We start from the raw sequence: 9,222 nt of genomic DNA, 5'->3' as shown, positions 1-9,222 counted from the left end.
TGAGTCAAGGCACTCTCCGAGATAGAGATCCTCCACTCCACTGGGTAACTCAGAGATCCAGGCCACTTCCATCCTGGGCTCTACCACGTCAACACAAGGCTTTCAGGATTGCCTCAATAAGGGAAAGGTTGCTGGAAGGTTATGTACTGGCAATGAAATACTTCAGTCTGGTAATGGCACTCATTACATCCACTCAGACTATTAACCAGAATTGGTCACGCAAGCCAAATCTAACTGCAAGGGAGGCTGGGAATTGTAGGGGGAAGCTATGGACTATTTAGTAAGCAATATTAACAAAACCACAGCTCCCTATAGTTGTTTTTTTACTCTGTCCTCAGTGCCAAATGTCCCGATCAGTTGCAGGGTCCCCTTCAAGAAGGTGTGTGTCTGTGGTGGGGATGAAGGGTAGGGAAGAGGTCTGACTTGTTCCCTGGGTCAGATTGTGGCGAAGGAGGTGGGGATCCCTGATTCCAGGCAGACCCAGATGGCTTTTAGGTGTTTCTCCCCGCAGAGCTGTCAGCATCCAAACTTGCTGAAAAGCTCAACACACTGAAGCTTTGCTTGTCTTGGTGCTGGTGTCCAAACAAACTCTGCCTCAGCTCAAAGCTGCCACCATCAGTGCTTTGGCAGAAAGCTGACCTCTGACAAACGCCACTGAATTTTGCAATGGCCCCATTCCTTTCCTACTGGTTTTCTTCCCTCCTGGATCCATCGCCCTTGAATCGAGGGACTAAAGCAATTCCTCCCACTTTTTTTTTTTTTTTTTTTTTCCTCTGTCTCCACTTGGTAGAGACTGAGTAGTGACTCAGGGGGGTGGCATGAGAGAAAGAAGGATTCTTACTCACTTTTCACTCATCAAGTAAACATTGCCCTAGGTTGTTTATGGGACACTAGGGTCACGGAGATGAAAAACAGAGCCTAATGAGGGTTGTGCAGACAAGAAAGCAGGTCATTGGGATACTAGGTGACAAAGACATGGACAAGCCAGAGGAGGTCATGACAAGCCTGGCTCAGGGTGGCCAGGGGTGGCTTTCTGAGAAAGAGCCCTGTGAGCTGGGTCTCAAAGGATGAGTAGGAGTTGACACTTGTCAGTAGGGGAAAGGGCAGAGGGAGTCTGGAGGAAAGGCATAGGAATACGGGCACAGGATCAGTCGGAGGAAGCGTGGAAGCAGGTGTGACAGGAGTGGAGAATGTCTGAAAGGATGCAAGAGACAGGAGAGAAATGGAAAGACTCTGTGTTGTGACTCCATTGGACGCAAGGAAGAGAAACCCAGCATGAACTAGCCGATACTAAAAGAGGAAGTCGACTCGGGCGATCCTTGTCGGATCCCAAGGGTCATAGCAACGGGTCCCAAGGACAACCACATCCAGGGAGCCATCTGCACTCCTCCCTCATTCATCTTTGCTTCTCTGCCTGGCAGCTCCTCTTCCTTCTCTTCCACTTCCTCCTCCTTTTAATTGTGGTAAAGTATACATTGCATAAAATCTACCATTTTTCCAATTTTTGAATGTTTATTTTTGAGAGAGAGCGAGCACAGGGGAGGGTGAGAGAGAAAGGGAGACAGAGGATCCAAAGGGGGCTCCAGGATGACAGCACAGAGCCCGATGAGGGGCTCATACTCTCAAACTGTGAGATCATGACCTGAGCCGAAGTCAGACACTTAATGGACTAAGCCACCCAGACTCCTCACATTTTTTTAAAACCAATTTTAAGTGTGCTGTTTAGTGACATTAAGTATATTCACATTGTTTGTGCCACTTTCGTTACCACGCATCTTCAGCACTTTTTTCTCTCTCATTCTGAAACCCTGTACTTATTAAACAATAACCCTCTCAACTCCCTACTGTGGGTTTTCAGATGACTTTCCTCTCCAGGCTGGAACTGTGCCCAACAGCAATCCCCAGCTCATGCCTTCTAGCTTCCTTACCAGAGAGATGAGAAATTCTCTTTCCTTTGTTCCAAATCCCCAGAATCCCACAGGAGGATTCTGACTGACCAGGGTTGGTCACGTGCTCACTCACACGCTTGATCATAGGGGATGGGATGCCATAATTGATAGTCCCCACCTGGACCATATGTTGGGCCAGGAGAGGAGCCATTCTTATTTTCAGAAGGAGGGAGGGGCCAAAAGTGACCAGGTGAAATGTGAAACATTCACCAGAGATAGGTTGGGGCCAGGTCACCAGAAGCCTCGAACACCAGGCTGAGAACCTCAGCTTTTATTCCGTTAGGCAGTAGGCACTATGGGGCCATTTTGATCAAGAAGAGTGATATGTACAATGAAGTTGGTCTACAAAATCAGCTCTTTCTTTACTTGAGGCTCTATTTTGAGCCTTCTCTTGCCTTTAAAGGTTGCTCTGAAAGGTAATTTTAATCAGATGTCACCTGAATACTGACTGGGCTCCAGCTCCTTCCTCTGGCCTCAGAACTGACCTCTACCTCTTATGACCCCTACTTTTGACAGTCCGATCTGGGTCACCTTCTGTCTCCTGAGTTTCCTGGCCCTTCTTTCCCACCTGCTTCAGTGAATGGCCTCTCCATTCCCCCAGAAGTTCTCCTGCCCCTGATCTGTCCTCCAACCCCCTACATCCAAGTCCAGTTTACCTCTAAAGTGTTTATAGAACCTCACTTGGCTTCAGGCCTCGTTATGTCTGTTGCCTGGGCTTTGGCCTCAGCTCCTCAATTGGACTCTTGTGTGAAGCTACCACTCATGTCAGTCCCTCTATAGTTCCCACCGCCAGCCTCATCTCCTTCCATGCCTCTTAGAATTGAACTTTTGGCCTTTTTAAAACATTTCCTAAGTAATCTCTACACCCAACGTGGGACTGAAACTCGCAACCCAGAGACCAAGAGTCACATGCTTTACTGACTGAGCCAGCCAGGCACCCCTTAAAAATATGGGAGGCTTCATGAATTTTGTATGTCGTCCTTGTGCAAGAGGCCACGCTGATCTTCTCTGTGCCATTCCAATTTTAGTATATGTGCTGCCAAAGTGAGCACCACTCAGCCTTCTTGATGTTATCTAAACATGCCCAGAATTACCAAGTTGTGTTTCCTTTGCAGATGCTAGTCCCTCTGCCTCTTATGCCCTTCCTATCTCTCTTTACTTGGTGTAATAACATGCATACTGCCAGGCTCATTTCCATGGGTCACATGGGGGTCACAGCCCCCTTTTCTACAGTCAGCCCCACCACCCTCCCACCTTTGTGTCCCCAGGGCACAATGTAGATAACGCTAGTGTCACACCTATTACTAGGATGACCACATAATTTACTGTCTAAACCCAGGACACTTTTGAGAATGAATGGGAACACTATTTTTTAAAATTTAATGTTTATTCATTTTTGAGACAGAGAGAGTGCATGCAAGCAGGGGCAGGGAGGAGCAGAGAGAAAGAGGAGCAGAGGATCGGAATCTGGCTCTGTGCTGACAGCAGAGAGCCTGACGCAGGGCTTGAACTCACAAACCACGAGATCATGACCTGAGCCGAAATCAGATGCTTAACCGACTGAGCCTCCCAGGAGCCCCAGCAATGCTATTTTTTAAAAATGTTTATTTATTTCTGAGAGACAGAGAGAGAGCATGAGTAGGGGAGCGGCAGAGAGGGAAACACAGAATCTGAGGCCTCCAGGCTCTGAGCTGTCAGCATAGAGCCTGATGTGCGGCTCGAACTCACGAATGATGAGATCATGAACTGAGCTAAGTCAGCTCAACCGAGCCACCCACGTGCCCCCAGGAATGCTATTATTAATTAATTGCCCTGGTTCAACAGGTATCAACTGGTCTCTTTTAGGCAAAGTAGGAAGTATAGTCACCTACCTACACCCAACATTGTTGTAAAACCTGGCACTTAGTGTTTTCATTTGTCTTGTTCATGTTTTTTAGATAGTATTGTCATACCCCATTTTTAAGATGAAAGGATGGAGCCTCAGAGAGAGAGGAGACTTGTGGTCACATAGCCAGAAGGAGACAAAGGTGGCCAGGGAAGCCAGATCATTAGCTTCCAAACCCTGGACTCTTCTGATTCTAGAAGTCATTATATTACCACCACACCTGACCCCTCCAATACCAGAGTCTTATTGTTGTTTAGGTTGATCATGTGTGGTCCCCCGAGGTGAAGGGGGAAGGTAGAAATGGTGTCTTATTACATCTTTTGCGCTGGCCTAGTACAGAGAAGGCTTCAGGCCACGTATGTTACATAGATGACTTCTTGAGGAAAGAACTCTGTGTCTTAACCTTAAATTCCGCTGTCCTTTCCACAGCTAGTACCTAGCAGAAGACTTGCCATGCATCTATTCATTTAATAAAAATTTATTAAGCACCTCCTATGTGCTGGTACTGTGTTGGTGATACAGTGATGAGCAAAATGACAAGGTCCTTGTTCTCATGGAGCTTATTGTTCAAAAACAATCACACAAATAAACATATAGTGTAAACTGGGATACATCCTAAGGGCAAGTACTGGGTACTGAGGTTTAAGAAATACTTTGGAGGTAAATTGAATAGGTTCTGGTCATAGATTTGATTCAGGATAGCAAGATGGACATGGCTATCGGGTTTTTGCTTAAAACGGATGCGGAAACAAAGTAGGAGCAGTTCGGGAGGGGCTGTGGTCACTTTGGATGTGCGGGGCTTGAGGTATCTGTGGGATTTCTGTTTGGCTCTTCCCCACCTCCAGCCAGGTTAACTGACTCGCCCAAAGCTGCAACACTGTGGCAAGTAACACAAACCCCATTCAGCCAGTCCTCACGAAGCTGGCCTCCAGGCAGCACGGTAGGCAAAGGGGCAGATGAGAGAGAAGAGAGAAGACGGGATGGGAGAGAAGCAGCGACGGGATGTGTTCACCGAGACCATCATCAGACCTCCCAAGCTGCAGTGAGGATCTCGGCGAGAAGCCAGGCACCTGGCAGCGGTTGACAGGATAGAGAGAGCTCGCCCCCCGCCCTACCCGGCTCTGCGCTGGGCCAGCACATCCCCTGCGCGCCCGGACACGCGGGAGGGGCTGCTGCGTGCCTGGAAACCCGAGCGGCCGGGCAGACTCGGCTGCGGGGCGGCCAATCCGGCAGCGCCTGGTGGCGGCGCCACGTGACCGGCCTCCTTCCCCACCCCCTTCTCGGGCCTTCCAGGGAAGACGGGCATCCCCGCCACCCCGCCGCCCCCGCCCCTCGCGTGCCGCAGTGGCGCGGGAGGGCGCCGAGGCGAGGGGCCGGGATTCCGCCGCAGTCCGCTGCGGCGCAGGGGGCGGGGGCGGGGGGGGATAGACTGGCGCGTTGGCAGCCGCGGCGCCTGCAGTGTTTTCCGTCAAGGTCAAGCGTACCGATTCCCGCGCAAGGCTGTCTCCGGAGTCCCTCCCTTGCCCTCCTCCCAGCCATTCCCACCTGACCGCAGCGTCCCGAAGCCGCCTAGACCACGGCTTCAGCCTCTCGCTGGGCTTCCTGGGGGGCCATTCGGGGGGATGGGAGGGTTTCAGTCCATCCAGCCCGCGAGCTTCCCAGCCCCATTTTCTCAGATGCACACCCCACGCTGTGTCCCTGCTCTCAACCCCAAACTGGCTCTCAGGGCCCCGTGAGACAGCATTAAGGCTCTTCAGAACCAGGCCCCAGTTTAACCCTTTACAGTCCCCTCGCCCCCTTGCACCAGAGACCCAGTCCCTCCGGACGCCTTGTCCTTCCAGGAACAGTCACCGATTGCATACTTAAGTGACTACTGTTGCTGTATCTTCCGCCGAGGGTGCCCTTTGCGAACCTGGCAAATTCAAAGACCCAACTTGATTGTAATAACGCGGTGAAGGGTGGAAACCGGCGCCGAAATGCCCTTTGGCAAAGGTCACAGAGTTGAAAGCCTGCACGGATCAAGCAGGAGAAGTAAGGCCATTGGGCAACCTCACAAGAAAAACCTGTCTAAAGGGCAGAGACTCTGCTCTCCATTTAGGCCAACAGGCTGCCTGGGAGGAATGTGGGCCCTGTAATGACGGATATTATGCGTTTACAAGAAAAGCCACACATCCAGATTTTCATGTGTAATCTCTGAAATTTTAAATGCTGATTCAGTTTCTTAAGAACATCCCTGTGGACCAGCTGCAGCTCATAGATCCTCAGCATGTGACCTTCTGTCCTAGAGAAGAGTATAGCTTTGGTTGGGAAAATACTTTGAAAAACGTTGAAGGTGAAGGTTTGCCCTTGAAGCTCTGAGACGCAGCTGCTGTGAAGGCCACAAGAAAGTGGACTAGGATTTGAATTTTTTCCTAAAAGGACATTGGATGTTTGAAGCTACGGAGCACTCCAGAGAATCTACCAGAAACTGGAGGACTGGGTTTTGAAAATGGGGAAGGCAGGGCAGCAGCCAGCAGTAGCCAGGGTCACCCACCCACCAGCATCAACTACCAGGAATGATGGCAAACATTTTTTCTCATCCCGTGGGGGCAAAGAGAAGGTGTGTAGGGGTGGCGTGGGTGGCTGAGGATGCAGGAGGTAGGAGGGAGAGCCAACTCTCCGAACCTCTTCTTCACACAATGGGATAATGCCTGGAATGGAAATTGGAGAGCTTCTTAGGAAGAGGGAATTGGACACAATAGCCAAACTATGGCAGCTGTCCCAAGGCTGAGGGGCTGGGGACAACGGAAAGGAAGCAGAAGAGAAGGCTGAGGCCATCTTGGGAACCAAGGTATTTTTAGTTCACCCTGAGGGTTTTTTTTTTAACTGATGTGATCCTCTTCTCTGTCTCCCATCCCTGGAAACCTTCAAAAAAGCCTCCTATACTCACTGAGGCTGCCTAGATTGGGGTGTTGTGGAAATAGTGGAAAGGGCCAAGTTTTACATCTATTTTGGTACAGTTTTGACCAAAGACAGTTCTGGCTGAAGCAGGAGCTGGATCAGAAGAAATCAGATCTCCCAGGAATTTGCAGTAATCTTGGAAAGGGTTTTGCAGTGGGTGCTTGAGCTCATCTTGTGATGATCTCAAGGGGCCAGGCGGCCCCTCGCTGACATCAAGGTTGCAATAATGAAGAACCAGCTATAATCCACTGAGTTCTTGCTTGCATCAGACGCTGTGCCACACGTATACGTTATCTCGGTTATCCCTGCACTGACTGTGTGAGAGAGTCATACTCTCCTGTATGAGACACTCATCATGCTCTCCATTTTACAGACGAAGAAATGAAGGCCCAGAGAAGTGAAGGGACTTGCCCAAAGCCACAGAGATTAAAAAAAAAAAAAAAAGTGGACCGGAGCTGCTCTCCAACCGATTGCCCCCAACAAGAGAAATTGTCATCTTGTCTGGGGTTTTCACGGGCACACTGGTCATGCAGAGTTATAAGTGCTGTTTTGCCTGGCATGCCTGTCCTCTCTGCTCATCTGTGAGGGGGCAGGAGCCATGCTGCTAATTGAAGTGCCTGCCACACGGTGGGTACTGAGTACCTGTTAAATCAGTTCCTTTAAGGAAGGTCAGAAGCAGCGCCCTCAGGTCTCAGATCTCTGTGTCCTTGAGCAAGTCACACACCCTCTCTAGGCCTGAGTTCGTCTGTGGAATAGGAATTATTATACAGACCTCACAGGATTATTGGTGGATTTACGGGATACCAAGTCATAGAATTTTCTGGAAATTGCCATACAACCGGCAGCTGCTGTTGCTGCTAATGAAGATGATGACGGTGGTGACCGAGGAAGGAGCAGGGAAGGAAACCAATATCTAGCACTGTATCAGCCCAGACGGGAAATTCTCAGGAGGAAATTCCCAGTGTGCAGTTTCCAAGACTACTGTGTCTTTGTACGTTCGTCATTGTTGGGAGACCTACTATGTGCCAATGCTTGATCTCATTTCAATAAAAACTCCGTTTTTCAGGGTGCTCTCAGCTGGGGCAGCCACCCAGAGGAAGAGGCCATCCCACCTGCAGGTACAGAGCTACTTCTGGTGTGGCTCCCGGTGCTGGCAGTGGGTGGCACTGTGAATGTCTACTGGCCTGGCCACAGAATGTGTGCCATCAGGGCTCCTAGTGGACCCGAGGCTTTTGTGTAGCAGATGTACCAGCCCTTCATCACTACCTGTCACAGTACTGAGCCTGCAGCATCTACTGGACCGTCTACAGGACTGCCTACTGCCTCCACCAGGCTTTGCTGTGCCTGCTGCCCTGGCTGGAAGAGGCCCAGCAGTTGCCCCAGGGTCTGTGGAGCAGCCATATGCCAGCCACCAAGGCAGAACGGGGGGGACTGTGTCCAGCCAGGCTGCTGTCAACACCCCGCAGGATGGCAAGGCGACACCTGCCAGACAGACGTGGATGAATGCGGTGCTGAAAGGGGCACCTGTCCCCCTTGGTGTCAACACCGTGGGTAGTTACTGGTGCCAGTGTTGGGAAGGGCACAGCCCATCAGCGATGGTGTGCTCTGCTTGCCCAAGAGAGGGGCCCTCAGGGTAGCCCTGAACCCCACAACAGGACTGGACGGTGTGGTAGAGGAGGAGGTGGTGCAGCGGCTTTGGTCAAGGGTGCATGTGCTGGAGCGGAAGCTGTAGCTGTTGCTGGCCCCACTGTACAGCCTGGCCTCGAGGGCCCTGGGGCACATGCTGCCTGACCCCGGCAGCTTCCTGGCTCACTCCTTCCAGCAGCTGGACCGCATCGACTCTCTAAGTGAGCAGACCTCCTTCCTAGAGGAGCAGCTGGGATCCTATTCCAACAAGAAGGAGCTGTGACAGGCCTGGCCCAGGTCCCTGGCTCTGGCTACTGAGAGCCCGTGCCCACTGTGCTGGCCAGCACTCCTGCACCCCCGCCCGTGGACCCACGGCTGAGGGACCGTACGAAGGCCCTGCCGGGGAGTAGTTCTGATCTGTATCAGAGTAAAAGGATGGTTCAATGAGGGGGGAGGGGGAAGAACCCCTCTGTTTTATTAAGAACAGATACTCAATTATTTTCCTTTTACAAGTGAGAAAATGAGGTTAGAGAGAGGATGTGACGTCCCCAAAGGGAGCACAGCTGGAAAGTGGCAGAGGCAGGATTTGAACTTGGATCTGTGTGGCTCCAACACCTTGTTCTTTCTGTTTTCTATTCAGTCTTTCCTCTGTTCACCAGAACATCTCTCAAGCATCAGCTAAGTGCTATGCCTTCTGCAGGGGCAGGGGATGTAGGTCAAGTTGGGAGGCAGACAACTTAGCAGACACCCACAATTCAGCATGATAACCTCCTACTGGGGGGTGCGGTGATAGAAGAGGGGCTGTTGCCTTAGACTTGCCTT

At 51.0% G+C, this 9,222-nt stretch overlaps 1 non-coding gene and 1 pseudogene across 1 annotated transcript; one reads left to right on the top strand and one right to left on the bottom strand.

Moving 5' to 3' along the window:
- Positions 1-398: 398 nt before the first annotated feature.
- On the top strand, positions 399-8,683 carry LOC120230715 (annotated as a pseudogene).
- On the bottom strand, positions 2,893-3,001 carry LOC120233182. Its single transcript, XR_005528742.1, has one exon. It is a non-coding gene; the product is annotated as a U6 spliceosomal RNA (small nuclear RNA).
- Positions 8,684-9,222: the final 539 nt, after the last annotated feature.

Source organism: Hyaena hyaena, unplaced genomic scaffold, assembly GCF_003009895.1.
Source record: "Hyaena hyaena isolate Hyena2069 unplaced genomic scaffold, ASM300989v1 scaffold_3, whole genome shotgun sequence".
NCBI lineage: Eukaryota > Metazoa > Chordata > Mammalia > Carnivora > Hyaenidae > Hyaena > Hyaena hyaena.
The sequence above is the reverse complement of the archived record's forward strand: the minus strand, read 5'-3'. Positions and strand labels throughout refer to the sequence as shown.